The sequence below is a fragment of the Trichosurus vulpecula genome, chromosome 4 (genome assembly GCF_011100635.1).
Source record: "Trichosurus vulpecula isolate mTriVul1 chromosome 4, mTriVul1.pri, whole genome shotgun sequence".
In the NCBI taxonomy this organism is placed as follows: domain Eukaryota; kingdom Metazoa; phylum Chordata; class Mammalia; order Diprotodontia; family Phalangeridae; genus Trichosurus; species Trichosurus vulpecula.
The window spans coordinates 302,891,919-302,907,932 of NC_050576.1; the positions used below are offsets into that span (position 1 = coordinate 302,891,919).

The 16,014-nt window shown below is 39.6% G+C and overlaps 1 pseudogene; it reads right to left on the reverse strand.

Annotated features, from left to right (window-relative positions):
* Positions 1–14,958: 14,958 nt before the first annotated feature.
* On the reverse strand, positions 14,959–15,577 carry LOC118847146 (annotated as a pseudogene).
* Positions 15,578–16,014: the final 437 nt, after the last annotated feature.

Below are 16,014 nucleotides of genomic sequence, written 5' to 3' on the forward strand. Positions count from 1 at the left end.
TTTCCTCTGGGTCACAGATTATTAACCTAGGTTCGTTGACCTCAAGAGATTCATGGCTAGATTTCAGAGAGTCTATGAACATTCATGGGAAAAGAATTGTCTTCCTTTGTAATCCTATATATTTTATACATGTAAAAACCTTATTCTATGTTGCTTGTTTTCTCAAGGGGTAAGGGAGGGGCAAGAGGGAGAGAATTTAGAATTCAAAATTTTAAAAAGTGAATGCTATTTTTTATTTGCATTTGGGTAATATTTAGCAAAATAAAATTTTAAAATTTAAAAACTTATTCTGAGAAGAGGCCCATAGGCTTCACCAGACCTATTGCCAAAGGGGTCCATGATATGAGAACCCTGCTCCAGCCTAGGTTTTTTTCCCATCTCATGGGTAGCAGAGTAGTACTCATACTTTCAGCCAGATCGTTCTTGATTTTTGTCCCGTGACCATCCCACTTCCTTTTTTTGATCCTGTATTTCCTTGATGATATCCTTTCTTATGTCAGTTCTTTTATCTAGGTCATCCTTGGAAAATGCCAAATCCTACTTACATCCCTATGTCTCTCCATGATCATTAATTACAAGACACTCTCTAATGGAGTTTAAATGTTAAAGGGTTTTGCTAGTAGTAATGCTTATCCCTAATCCCAAGGGAGAAAAGGATTGCAGAAGGCTCTTATAATACTTTGATTTGGAAATGAGTGAATGCCTAAGACTTAGTAGGTAGGCAGCTCGGTGCTTCAGCCCTCCAACCTATACTAGGACATTGAGTCCAGTGTTCTGGTATTGCCTTGGTATTCCCTAACATATTACACAATTTCTTCAAGCTGTATATCCCATACATCTTCTATACATACATATATATGTGTGTGTGTGTGTATATGTGTATATATACACACATACACATATGTATATAACATATCCATATCTTCTACTTCTTCAATCCACGTGTCTTAACCAACTAGATCTTTTAAAAAAACATTTTTATTTTATTCTGAACTTAAGAGATAAAACAAGCATTTCCATAACATAGTAGAATAGAAAAAAAGAGGATTGTACATGAAATTGAAATCTATTATGTACAACATGCTGTTCCTTTTAAATATAAAATAAAGGTATCATGAAGCTTTTTTCCTTTTTTTTCCTTCCCCTTCACCCTCAAGATGCCTACCATTAAACACAGATATGTGTGTGTGTGTGTGTGTGTGTGTGTGTGTAAAAAACCATTCTATGTTCTTTCTCTGGATACAGATAGCATCTTCCTTCATATGTCCTTCATTTTTATAATAATCAAAATGATTCTTAATATTCTGCAGCAGGTAGAGACATTTCATGGAATCTCAAGGGAATGCTGTACAAGTATTATAGAAAAGAAATTAGGTCATTGGAGAAACTTTGACCTGGAGAGGAAAATTAGATGGGGAAAAAGCATCATTTTTTTGTTCTGCTACTCCCATCCTTGTTGCTTGAACATATTAACATGGTCTCACTTTGTAAATCCAGCAAGTTTCTGAAAACGATTTGTGATTTATAGATTTCCTACTCTCATTTCTTTGGAACTTATCCAATTCTAGATCTACTCAAAAGGGCAAAAGAAAACTTTTTTTCAACACATTTGGGAAAGAGAGGGTTAGCTCTTTCAGGTTCTTGAGGTGGAAATACAGCGGTAATTTAGCCAAGAACAGCTAAGAGCAATCCTGGAGGCCTGGATAGTCACCATCCTGCTGGTTTAAACTGAGGGATCATCTGACCACAGGTCTAGAATCGGCAGGGGCAGGGCATTGAGAGCCTCCACCATGGTTGGGAAGAGACAATATGGGTCCTTAAGGGTAGTTGGTCCAAAATTAAAACAGTGAGGAGGATGGAGAGAGACACCCATAGGGCTGAGCTTTTTGTGTGCAAAACTGTCCAATCCAAAAGCAGTGTTTCTGGTTTCTGAATTAGTTTTTCTGGAATCCAGGACATTTGTATTTTTCCTTTCCCCAATCAGATGATTAGTCAGAGAGTCAGATTTGAGGACACACTTTCCTTTGCTCCTTCTACAGAGGTGGAAGGGTCCATGGGTGTGGAACATTGCATGTATTGTCAAGTTTTTCCAATATACTGATTGTCTCTTTGATTGTTTTTCTCTTATTCTAAAGAAAAAATTATTTATTATAAGGGATGGTTCTCTGGGAGGGAGCAGGGGGAAGCATAGAGGGGGAAATTGAGATGATGTGAATGCAAAGTGTCCCTCTGGGCCTCAGTTTCTTAATCTGTAAAATGAAATGTTTAGGCTTGATGACCTCATAATTCTACAGACAGGCTGTGATTCAGCCCTTCCCAAAGGCAAGGAGCTAGACTGCATGGGTCACATAATTAGATAATAGTTGGGAGCCTGTTCTACCTCCACGCATTTGTTTGATTTTTACAAAAGGTTTAGAATCCAATTGTGGCCTTTCCCCTCTCTTTGTTCTTCTGCCTGTTTTAACTCCTGTTTCTTCTTCTGCTCACTCCATTTCAGAGAGTTCTTGGATCTCTTGGCCAGCCTGAGGATGCTGCTTTCTCTGATTGGAGCAGAATGTAAAGGTTGGGTAACCCCGCAGAAAGCACATGTCTCTTTAAAGGCAGTTAGGTGTTGCATGGGGATAGAATACTGGACCTGGAGCTTAGAAGACCAGGGTTCAAATTCAACCCCAGACACTAGCTGTAGGACTTCGATGAAATCACTTAAGTTTTGTTTGCCTCAGTTTCATCTATGCCTCATCTATAAAATGGACGTCTATAAAATAGCATCTATTCCCAGTGTTGTTATCAAGATCAAATGAAATGATATTTGTGAACTGTTTAGCACAGTTCCTGGTGATTAACAGATGCTATATAATTGTTTGTTTCCTTCCTCTAAATGCCCATCACACCTTCCCCAACAAAACCCAACAACCTCAGCATGGGAGCATTTGTAGGGGGTGGGAACGGGGTGGTGGAAGAAGAGGGAGATTGCTCTGAACAGCAGGGTAGAAAGAAAAAGAAGGCATGATGCTGCTGGTCTAGCTTTGAGCTACCACATGTACTGAGTGAGTCTGGTTCGGACGTGCCTGTTGAAGCCTGGAGAAAAGGAGGGAGCCATTGCCGTTTAGATTTAGCTGAGTGGCCACTTTGTGCTAAAGGTGTCAATTTACATGTGAAAATATCTGGAAGGCTAATAAATGACTCCAGAGAATTTGAATAAATCCGCACTTACATGGTTGAGTAACAATATGGCACCCTCAGATTAATGGTATATAGGTAAAAGTGAGCAGTCTGAGGAGAACGCTCCCCTGAGCTTCCTGGATTACGGGAAAAGATTTTGGAAAATGAGTCACCCATTGAAAATTCAACTTCCCAGTTATCCCCATAGATTAAATTAGGAATTCTTTACCTTATTTATGCCATGGATCTCTTTGGAAGTCTAGTGAAGCCTGTGGAATCCTCTGAATAATGTTTATAGAGGCATAATTATTATACATAATATATAAATAACATATGTATGTATTGTATCATATTTATTAATTATATGTGTTGTGTCAATGTTGTCTAACTATAAAGTGAAGCAATTACATTGAAATAAAATTATCAAAACATTTTTTAAAAGCCAAGCTCACGGGCTGCAGATGAAGAAATCTGAATCTGATGGCTTGCCTTCTCAAGGAGGGGGAGGGAGAGAATTTGGAATTCGAAAAATTTTTAAATAAATGTTAAAAATTGTTATTACATGTAACTGGAAAAAATAAAATATAAAAATGTTCACTTGAGAAAAAAAAAATTACCTGAATCTGAGAGACTGGATTCCAGAAAAAATGGCAATAATGAATAACAATTAAGGGCTTATCCATAATTCACCACATACCTGGAGGCAGCATGGTATAGGAAAATGGGATTTGGATTTGCAATCAAAGGACCCAAGTTCAAATCTTGACTCTGCTGCTTGTTGCCAGTGTGACCTTAGATGACTTATCTAGCCTCTATGGGCTTGTTTCCTCACTTTTAAACATAAGGGGGATTGGACAGATGATCTAAGGCTCCCTCTAGCCCTAAGTCCTTTGATACCTAATGGGTTCCCTGCTTCCAAGAGGTTGCCGGCTTCCCTTCTGCTTCCCTTCTCCATCACTAGGTATCCAATGTTTGCATTCCAATTCCTCATTGACTTCAGCACTCCAACACAGCAGGCTGTGTATTGTTGTGGAAGGGAATAAGACACAGTGGGGTGTGTATTATTGCATAATGACATGGTACATTGTTAGGCATAAAGCCCAAATGCTATCACCCGCCCCATCTCAGCATTATTACACACTGACATGTTCCTGCAGCGTATTGCAACATTAATCTTTTCTTTTCCTGTCTCAATTTTCTTTAAAACATTTCCTTATATATAAATAACTTCTTAAAAAAGCAGAAATTAGCTACCCTTCCATAAAGAAAAACAAGTTATGGCAGGAGGTTAGTATAATAAGGAGAAAGGTTCAAACTCCCCCCCCCCATTATTTTGTCTTTTGCTTATTTAATAGCAGCCTATACTTTAATCTGAATATAGCACGGGCTCCTGAGTGCCCTGCAGGAGCCTGAAACCAATAGTGCTGCCATTAAATTGTCACTTTTAAGTCCCACAAATTCTTGGCTGCTGACACACTTGCATTTCTGCTGCTTGGGTAAGCAACAAGTTTCTGAAGAGCCAACTTTTAATTACATCCCCATCCCCAAATCTAAAGTGATCTGTAAGGGATACTTGCAAGGTAATATTCCAACCACACTCAATAGTACACAGAACTTAAGCAGAATTCTGAGTCAGTTGGAGATGCCCTAAACCAAGCCTTGTGGAAAGCTCTCCGGGAGGAACAAAAGCCTTTAAGGGGTTCAAAAGAAGTGCCTCTAAGGAAAGGGTAAAAGGGGGCGTGGCCAAACATTTGTGAAAATTTTTGTTCTCATCTGATCTCAGAAGCAGACAAATGTTGGTAGAGCTTGGTTAGTACCAGCAGCTGACCCTGGATAAGTTCCTTTCCTTTGTGGTCCTTGGTTCCTCATCTATATATAAGAAGACTGGACTAGATATCTCACAGGTCCCTTCCAGTTCTAAATCTATGACTTTATGTATTTTGGAGATAAGAAAGCTTAAGGTCATCCTGATAACTACTCTTGGATCCATGGAATGTGAAGGCAGAATAGATAACCTGCGTGGAGGATACCCGGAAGACTTGTCCCATGCTCCGAAACCTCTCTCATTGGCTGACATAATGTCTGAAATGCCACCATTAGAGAAGCAGGGTTGAAGACCTTGAAGAGATTATCTAGTCCAAGACCTTTACTTATTCCTCTTGCAAGAAGAAACAAATACAAAACTTCCATATTTGCCTGGGCAAAAATCAAGTACTGCAGAAAAAAATTTAGGAACACTATTTAAAATTTTTTTTAAATTAATTTACTTATTTTTAGTTTTCAACATTCACTTTTTTGGGTTGTTTTTTTTGGAGGGAGGACTGGGCAGGGCAACTGGGGTTAAGTAACTTGCCCAAGGTCACATAGCTAGTAAGTATCAAGTGTCTGAGGCTGGATTTGAACTCAGGTCCTCCTGACTCCAGGGCTGGTGCTCTATTCACTGCACCACCTAGCTGCCCCATCAACATTCACTTTCATAAGATTTTGAGGTCCAAATTCTCTTCCCCTCCCTGTTCTTCCCCTTCCCCAAGACAACCTGCAATCTGATATAGGTCATACATGTACAATCATATTAGACATATTTCCACATTAGTCATGTTGTAAAAGAAGAATTAGAACCAAGGAAAAACAACTACAAGAAAGAAAAAAAAGAGAGAAAATAGTATGCTTCAATCTGTATTCAGACTCCATACTTCTCTCTCTGGATGTGAACAGCATGTTCCATCATGAGTCCTTGGGAATTGTCTTAAATCATTGCATTACTGAGAGGAGCTAAGTCTGTCAAAGCTGGTGATCGCACAATGCTGTTACTGTGTGCAGTATTCTCCTGGTAGGAACACTATTTTTTAGCCTTAAGAATGTAGTGTTGGGAAACTAGTTTTTAAAATTCACTGTATTTTTGCATGGTTTTCCATTTCAACCAGCCTACAGGCAACCTAGAGGGCCTTTGCAGGTAACAGCTTGATTTAGAAAGCTATGGAAGTTTGGAAGTAGAGTTCATTTCCATTTACTGGGGATGACTTACAAAATTCCTGCTGTGAGCCAAGGGGGTGGAGTGGCTGACCTTTGAAAAGTTCCCAGCATAAGCATATGTTCAATAATTAGGACTGTAGGCTTGTAGGGCTGGAAGGAATTACTTAATCCAAAATCCAAACCCTCTCATTTTGCAGATGAGATCATTGAGGCCCAGAGAAGTTACCTGGCTTGTTTAAGGTCACCCAAAAGGTGTGAACCAGGAAGCAGTTCATGCTGATGCTGTTAGACTTTTCTTTTCAGTATCTGTCCATTAGGCATTTCAAACTGGATGTCCCATAGCTGTGTCAAACTCACTATGTCCAAAACCAAACTCATTATCTTTTCTCTAAAACTCATCGCACTTCTCAGCTCCCCTATTTCTGTTGCAGACACTACCAGCCTTCTAGTTACCTAAGGTCATAACCTCAGTGTGTCACCCTTGACTCCTTACTCTCACTCTACATATCCAATCTTATTTTTATCTCAGCAACATCTCTTGTAACTTCACAACATCTTTTGCAACCTTACTCTTCTCTTTCCTAAGAGATCGCCCCTGTCCCCTGTTCCATGCATTCCTCTCTTCTTCCCTTGATTATTACGGTATCCTCCAATTTATTGTCCCTGCCACAAGTCTCTCCCCATTCCAGTTCATCTCCCACTCACTCTCGAAGTAATTTTCCTAAATCATAGGTCTGACTGTATCTCCCCTCTCCTCGTTAAACTTAAGTCATTCCTTACTAACTCTAAGATCAACCATAGAGTCTTCTGTTTAGAATTTAAAGCTCTTCACAAGCTGGCCCCACCCCATCTTTCCAGCCTTGTTATCTCCCTGTAGTCTGTGGTCCAGCCTCCCCTCTGCCATTTGGAATCTCTGGTTTCCTTCAAGAGTCAGCTCAAGTGACTCCTTCCGCAGGAAGTTCTTCCTGGTCCTCCCAACCTGTTGGTGCCTTCCTGGAAAGTTTAGCTGGTATTTACTTGGTATGTGTTTTAAATATATCCCTTTGTACATGGATGTGCCATCTCCTCTGTTAGAATATAAACTCCTTGCTTTTTTTTAGTCTTTGCCTGTCAGGTATGGGCTGTATGGGGCATTTAGGAAGTGCTAGCACCTCTGGTGTGAGGGCTTGCTGAGCCCTTTTCAAGGATGCTCATCCACCTTTGGTGTCTGTCTTTCACCCAGCTCCAAGAAGCTGTAGCTTGCACAGTGGTCACACCCCAGTAAACTGTCTCAGCAGGTGGGCTAAACTAGGTTGAGGACAACCAACAGGCCTCAGACTTGTCAGTGAGTTAGGGGTATGTCTAACCCAAGCTCGTGAAGATTTTCCCTGCCAGAATGGGTGGATGAGAACAATTTGTTTCAGGGGCCACGAGGCTAAAGTAAGCATTGTGGAGTGCTTAGAGCTTGGTCAGACATTGAAGATGCCAAGGTCATCCACTGCATCCTGGGACATCACCAGTTGTCCTGACTTTTGTCCTGCCGCTAGACTTCAATGACTCAAAAGAGAGAAGCTGACAACTTTGTGCAACTCTGCCTTATTTAAATCTAATTCACGTTAAAGTCAAGATATCACCCATCATCCACTGTTTACCCCAACATCGTGATATCATTGGTCCTCTTTGAAAAATGAAGGACAAACAACAACCTGGCATATGATAAGCATTTACTAAATATTTATTTAACGAGTAATTGTTAGATTCTGTAAGATTTAGATCTGGCTAAAAAATAAATGATGGGGAAGGAGATGAGTGTCATACTCAACAATGTAATCTTAATTCTTTTGTTTTACCTGAACAATTAATGAAACAATATTAATTAAAAATGAATAATTAATACAATAATTTAATTAATTGAAGCAAACCAGGACAAACTGACTTCCCGAAGCAATATCTGACTCTAGTTAGAGACTACATGTAGCTTGTCGTGGCTGGCTTCAGTTATGACACATTATAAACCAAATAGAACCTGGAGACAGAGTACAATCAGCTTGCCTAATTCCCTCATTCTAGGGATTTCTCCTCTACCACCCTTAGTCCAATTATGACATCAACAAAGGGATTATTTCCTAGTTCAATGTTCACATTGGGGAACTAACCACTAATAAGTCCCTTACTAGACATGTGAGGAAAGGATTTCTTAAGGTCCTTCCTCACTTTGGTTTTCTTCCAGGGTTCCCCAAGTTTGTCATAAAAGGCTTAGGAAGAAAACAAGGACAGTGCTTTAGGGCTATCCCAATCCCAAACCCAAAATCTGTTATTAGATATGCTTTACAGGAAGTGAGAGTGCTAAACAAACCAATGCAACCAAAGAAGGAAAGCAGAAAGTTGAGAAACAATTTTTGTAGCTAGTGACTCTGATACAGGCCTTGTCTCTCAAATATACAGAGAACTGAGTCAAATTTATAAGAATACAAGTCATTCCTCAATTGATAAATGGTCAAAGGATATGAACAGACAGTTTTCAAAGAAATGAAAACTATCTATAGTCATATGAAAAATGCTCTAAATCACTATTGACTAGAGAAATGTGAGTTTAAACTCTGAGGTACCACCTCACACCCATTAGATTGGCTAATATGACAGAAAAGGAAAATGATAAGTGTTGGAGGGAATGTGGGGAAAATGGGACACTAATGCACTGTTGGTGGAGTTGTGAATTAATCCAACATTCTAGAGAGCAATTTGAACCTATGCCCAAAGGGCTATAAATTTGTGCTCGCCTTTTGAACCAGCAATGCCACTATTAGGTCTGTAACCCAAAGAGATTAAAAGAAAAAAGGGAAAATTCCTGTTTGCACAAAAATATTTATAGTAGCTCTTTTTGGTGTGGTGGCTAAGAATTGGAATCGAGGGGATGTCCATCAATTAGGGAGCGGCTGAACAAGTTGTGGTATATGATTGTAATGAGATACTATTGTGCTATAAGAAATGATGAGCAGGTTGCTCTCAGAAAACCTGGAAAGACTTCCATAAATTAATGCAAAGTGAAATGAACAGAACCAGAAGAACATTGTACCCAGTAACAGCAATATTGTACAATGACCAACAGTGAATGACTTAGCTCTTCTCAGCAATACAGTTATCCAAGACAATCCCAAAGGACTCACGATGAAAAATGCTATCCCACTTCCAGAGAGATAACTGATGGAGTCTCATGCAGATTGAAGCATACCATTTTTCACTTTTTTTGTGGGATTTGGTTTTTTTGGTCTGTGTTTTCTTTCACAACATGACTAATATGGAAATATGTTTTTGGATGGTTGCACACATATAACCTATATCAAATTGCTTGTCTTCTCAATGATGGGTCAGGGGTGGGAGGAAAGGAATCTGAAACTCAACATTTTAAGAACTGAAAGTTACAAATTGCTTTTACGTGGAATTGGGGAAAAATAAACTATTATTTTACAAAAGGCAATGAGAGTGCTTCTTATCCATTCTAATCTAATTTCCAACAACTAGGGCTTCTGGGGTAAAGGTGTGCCCATACAGTTTTTGATTTGAGCTGTGAGAAGACTCATAGGAAGCAACAGAGCTAATACTCAAAGACCACAGCAGCCAGGGTGGCCCGTTTCACCTCCCCTATTGTGCAACTGCATGTCCTAAAGGCAAAAGTCCATATTACAGAGCGACTACAGCCTCTTATAGCTTAGGAGACTTAGGAGCCAGCTGCTGAATCTCCTACAAAGCATTTGTTGTGCGTGTGTCCCGGCGGGACCACACAGCTTGCTCCATGTTAATGCTTTCCAGTCTCATGCAAATATAGGGAGTACACTCTTATTTTTATGCCTTTATTTTCACCCGCTGTTCTTTCCTAATATTTAGCTCCAATTTACCCAACTCTAATAGCTCAAAAATACCCATCATCATGATCATGACCATATACAAGTGTTTATGAATTTTGGAATTCCTGGCTTGTCCTTGGAGCTATTCGGGCCAAATTAAGCCAAACTGTTGCTTATTTTAAGTGGAGAGGAGATGGAAAATGGAGAGAGGGGAAGAAAGGGTAAAGGGAAGAGGAAATGGAGAAAGAAAGGGAATGGGGAAGAGGGAGGAGGAATAGGGACAGGGAAATATACAAGGAAAAGAGGGAGGATTGGGGAGAGAAAGAAGTGAGGAAGAAAGAAGGAATGGGGAAGGGAAAAGGAATGGAAAGAGAAAGAGAAGGACAAAGGGAAATAGAGAGGGAGAGGGAAAGGAAGCAGAGAGGAAAGAGGGAGGAGGAGAGGAAAGAGAAAGGGAGAGCAAGGAGAGGGAAGACAGAAAGGAAGGGAGAGGGAAAGGGGAGATGGGGAACAGAATAGGTAGGGGGATAGGAAGAAAAGGGAAAGGGAGGGACAGAGGTAGAAGGTAGACAGGAAGAGAGGGTGAAAGGCAGGCAAAAGGGTGAGGAAAGAAAGGAGGGGGATGGGGAAAAGAGAGAAAGGGTAAAAAGAATAAAAGAATGCAAGAGAACGAATTCTTCAAAGACGTTCTGGTTTGCAGGACAAACATTTTAGTCACCCTGACACCTGCATCTCCTTGTGCTCTTACAGATGGGAGATACTGTCTGGAGGTGGCATCCCTGCTGTGCTATAGTGACTTTGAGAGGTATTAAAACTTCAATTTACCCACAGTATGGGGGTTTCTGGGAAAGATAGAAAGGTCAAGGGAAAAGAACAATGAGAAGCATCTTTGGAGCATAGTAAAGTTTCCTTCAAAACCAGAGAAACAGTGGAGACACTTTGATAGCCTGGTAGCTAGGAGCCCAGTCTTGGGTCGTTGCCTAGCAACATAAAGGCAAAGTGTTAATAAAGAACCATCAAGGCGAAAACTTACAATAAAAAGGCGGGCAGTGCTTCTAGACAGAGTGAGCCAATACCTCTATATCTATCTCTGTTCATCAGTGCTTGGGGCTCAGTGGATAGAAGAGTATTCGTGCTTTCGAACACGTCTTTGCAACCAACCCAAACTATGCCCTGGGGAATGGAAATGGAGAAGCTGGTACATTAAGAAGATTTTGATTCTGTTATTAGTTCGTTTGTTGGTCTGGGATAAAATCATGAGCAGAACAAAGAGCTCTGGGAATTCCTTTGTTAGTTCTGCCTGATGAAGAAAGTGCTAACATACAGCATTAATATACATACATGCATATGTATGTAACACATGCAAAGACACACCCACAGGGCCATGGGTTTTAGTTTAATTCATTCAGTGAACATTTATTGAATGCTAATTATATCCCACAATGTGCTAGGTACCAGTTCTCTTTTTTTCCCCATACACTATAAACTCAGTTGAGAAAATTAGGATTAATCTTCTCAGAGATAGCTTTTAAAAAAATAATTATATCTGTATCGTTCTGTAATCTCTCAAAGCTAGCCACCATTTTCTTCCTCCATTAGAGACTTGTGGGTTCATGTATTTAGAATTGGACAGGCCCTGAGAAGTCATGTGGTCTAGTCCTCTCCTTTTACAGAGCCAAAAACTGAGATCCAGAGGGGCCATGACTTGCCTAAGGCCACCCAGGGAGTAAGAAACAAAGCCTGGATTTGAAGGTAAGTGCTACAGTGTTCAATCCAGTTCTCTTTCCAAGAAAGATGGATGAAGAAATGAATGGCAGGAGGAAATAATTAACACGAGAAGGACCACATGGGACCTTATGCCAGGTGACTTTTGGAAACTCCTCAGCATGGAAACATTAAAAGGGATGAATCAGTGGCATTTAAAACCCCTAATTAAAATTTTACAGATTTTATAACCTACCTAAAAATCTCAGATGAACACCATAAAGTAAACCTTGGGGGACTACCTACCTTTCATGGGCTCCCAAGGACTCTAAGAGAAGCTTACTGGTTGAACTGTTGTAGTCATGCAAGGGCCCACAAGATAGAAGGGAATCATACTGAGCTATAAAGCATATAGTGACTCATGAAACAGTTTTCGAAAATTAAAAATATAACTAGCAAAATATGATTCATTAGAATACTAAAGCTTATTGTCACTAGCTTTAGCATCACTAAGGCAATGGCAAACGGGGAGGGGTTGACAAATGTTATGCAGACTGGTAAAAATGTTTGGAGGCAGGTTTTTAAAAACCCACTCAAAAGCTGCTATGTACAAAGCTACATAATTGTGTGTCTAGACTATAACTAGAAAGAAGGATTTACCGTAAACGTTAAAAGAGTAATTAGAAATGTATGCTATTGTTATTGAACGAGACTGAGATCTTACAAAATGAGTTAATTAGCAATTCTCCAAATAATTCTTATGGACAAACACTTGGCTTATTCCATCCTGTGCCAGGATCTTTTGAGATCCGTTTAAATAGGTAGGAGAATGTAATGCATGATGATGGTCACCAGGGGGCTCCAGAGCTTGCATTGCAACCCGTGATGGCCCTGACCCTCATTTCTTTTCCAAGTTTGCCAGGTTTGCCTGGTTTGCCAGGCTTCCAACCCATCAAGGCAATAGAGTACTTTTAAGAGCCCTCTCTGACCCCAAATGCCATGACAATGGTTAAAACCTGCCCATAAATGCCAATGGCATATGTAGGTAAGGGAGTAAGGGAAAGGGGGAAGAAATAAGGAGTTGGTGGTGGGTAGGAGTTAAGTAGGTGGCCATCAATAGCCATGGACTCACATGTCCTACTGTCAGAAATGACTTGAGTCAGAGGCAAGATGGAGTCATGGAAAGAGCAAAAAAGTATGGCCCTGCCCCTTTCCTTGAGCAAATTACCTTTCTAAGCCTTAGTTTCCTCCTCTCTAAAGTAGGGCAATAATACTTGTTCCACTCATCTCATGGGACTCTTTTGAGGATCAAATGAAATTGTGTATGAGAAAGCACTTTGTAAGGTGCCATATAAATTAAGGCTTCATTGTTATTAACCCCGCGATAAAGCAATAAAGCTTTATTCCCAGAAAGGTGACCTAGAGAATACTGATAATTACTGAGCCACATGCCTAATTTTTCCCAACTGTAGAGAATTTTCATGAGGATAATCTACACATGCAACAAGAGCATCCATGATGAAGAAATGAGAAAAGAATGGAGGCTTTTCACAAGTTACATTCTACAACAACTCAAATATTTACAATCAAACAGTCAAAGAAAAGTATAGAGAGTGCAAGTTCATTGACCATAATGAAAACATTTCATTTGTTAGAGCGAAATTCCACCCTTTCCCCCTGGGGAGTCTCACCATTCCAACAGGGCCCTATTCAGTCCCTCATACTCAGAATACCGTCTTGTGGTTTGGATTCCTTTTGGAAAGGAAATATACTTGGAGTTGCTAGTCGGGCAACCTTCAGATGTTCTAATGAGTCCCCTTTTCACTTGTTATTCTTATACAGGCATCCAGGCTTAAGGTACTACCCTAAGGGCTTGGACTCCCTTCAAAAAGGAAATACACTTGAGATTGCTAAACAGACAAATGCTCTTATCTTTGGACCTGTACCATCTGATTAAATCATGGTAATCATGAAAGACCAAGTCCAGGTCTCTTGTTTTCCATTTTGGGGGATCCTTTGCATGGTCTTCCCTTCAAGGACAACTTGCCTTCTCTCTTTAGAATGCTTCTTGTTGTTTAGTCGATTTATTTGTTTCTGACTCTTTGTGACTCCATTTGGGATTATCTTGGCAAAGATACTGGAGTAGTTTACCATTTCCTTCTCCAGCTCATTGTACAGATGAGGAAACTGAGGCAAATGGGGTTAAGTGATTTGCTCAGGGTCACACAGCTAGTAAGTATCTGAGGTCAAATTTGAACTCAGGTCCTCCTGACTTGAGGGCTGGCACTCTATCCACTTCACCACCTAGCTGCCCCTTTAGAAAGTTAGGGTTCTAGAACTCCCTTTACTTAGCCATATGGTTTTCTTCACCTGAAACTATGTGCTTAAGACTCTATGCTTCTCACAGCAATGCCACTCCTAGGTACATAATTCCCACCCCCTCAACCAAAGGGCAAGAAAGTAAAGAGGAAAAGGACTCACATATTCAAAAATATTCATAACAGCTCTTTTTTATGGTTACAAATGGAAAACTAAGGGGTGCTCATCAATTAGGGAGTGGTATATGCATGTATGAATATTATCGTGCCTTAAGAAATCATGAAAGGGATGGATTCAGAGAAACAGGGAAGACTTGTATGGAATGATGAAGAGTGAAACAAACAGAAACAGGAGAACAATTTATACAGTGACCGCAACACCTGTGAAAGACAAGAACTCTAAGCAATGAAATAAGCAATCAGAACTTCAGAAGACCAATAATAAAGTGTGCCTGCCATAGAGAGATGATGGGCTACAGGTGATGATCCAGGCATACATTTTTACCATAGCCAATAAGTGTGCTTCTTCTGCTTGTCTATATCTATAATTTATAAGGGAGGAATTTGGGAGGATAGGGAAGAATTGGTGGGAGGAGAGATTCAATGGGAGACATAAACAGAACAGTTTTGGAATTATGTTGAATTTATTATACATTTTAAAAAATAAACTGTACTAATAAAGATTCATGGTTTCATATTTAATCCTCTTCTTCTGTTCTCTGTATATGGAAATGTTCATTTTTGTGGTTATTGGTAAAGTGCAAAATAATAAAATTTAAAATTAAAATCTTGAGGAAGAAAGAATATATGCTTCTGTCACAGGGGTTTTTTTGTTTTTGGATATAAGAGTTTGTTATTTGTCATTAAAAAACCTTCAGTCCATTAAACTATGTAGAATTAAATATGCAAAACTCAGAAAAACCAAAATATTTTAAAACATTTTAAATGAGTAAATCATCTGAAATTTAATTGTTCATCTATCTGAATATGCAAGCCAAATAATACTTAACTTTGTTAGGTTGCTGTAAACCTCCTAAAGCTTGATTCATTTCATATACCAACTTTTATTTTACTTTCTGTCATTTGCCTTTTAAAACTTTCCTCTTTATATAATTCTTCTCCATTACTGTAGCTTTCCAAACAAAGTAAGCTCCAGATGGATCAGACTGAAATAAATAAGATTGTCCCCCATTCCATCTACAGATGAACAATGGTGCTCTAAATGGGAGGTACACCAACTGACTATTTGTACTCCTGAATGATGGAAGCTAAGCTCTGCTCCATAGTGGGGAATAGGTTTATGCAATGCCAGACAGTGTTGTTCAGTTGGTTTCTGAACTCTCTGAACCAGCACTCTGCAGTCTGGGCCCATTCCTTTACATATCCTGCCTATGTGTTTGGTCATTGGATCCATCTTGTGTACTTCCCCTTGATCATATTCTATGTGGATTTCTGCTTCTCTATCATCAGCAATGTACCACACCATTTGAAGCTCTAATTCCAATAGAAGGAGTTCTTCCAAATATAGCAGCCAATTCACAAGTTTACCAAAAGGACTGAAGGAGGTCAAAAGAAGCTATAGACATGCTCTGCCATCTTACGCCACTGCCTACCATTGCTTTTCTAAAACTGGGTCTAAGTTCTCAGAATCAGGGAATTCACAGCCCAGGAACTCTCAATATTCCACCATTGTCCCTGATGTTGGCATCACTTAGGCTGACAGCAGGGATTTACAAAAACTTGGTTGTTATGTTTTCAGTGTGAGCATTTACACCTCAGAAATTGGCAAACTAAGGCTTGATTTATTGTCTTGTGAATGTCTACACTTAAGAAAGTGATGGTGGAAAAATTAATAATGCAGATTAAACTGAAAAATGTGTCCCCCAGAAAGTGGGTTGTTGAACACTTAACAGCACATTGTTGGTTAATTCCAATTCACATTCACAATTCCAATTCACAGGATTCAAGGTTCATTACTGTGTTTGTTGTGTAACATATTCTCCTGGTTCTGCTTACTTTTCTCTACCTTAGCA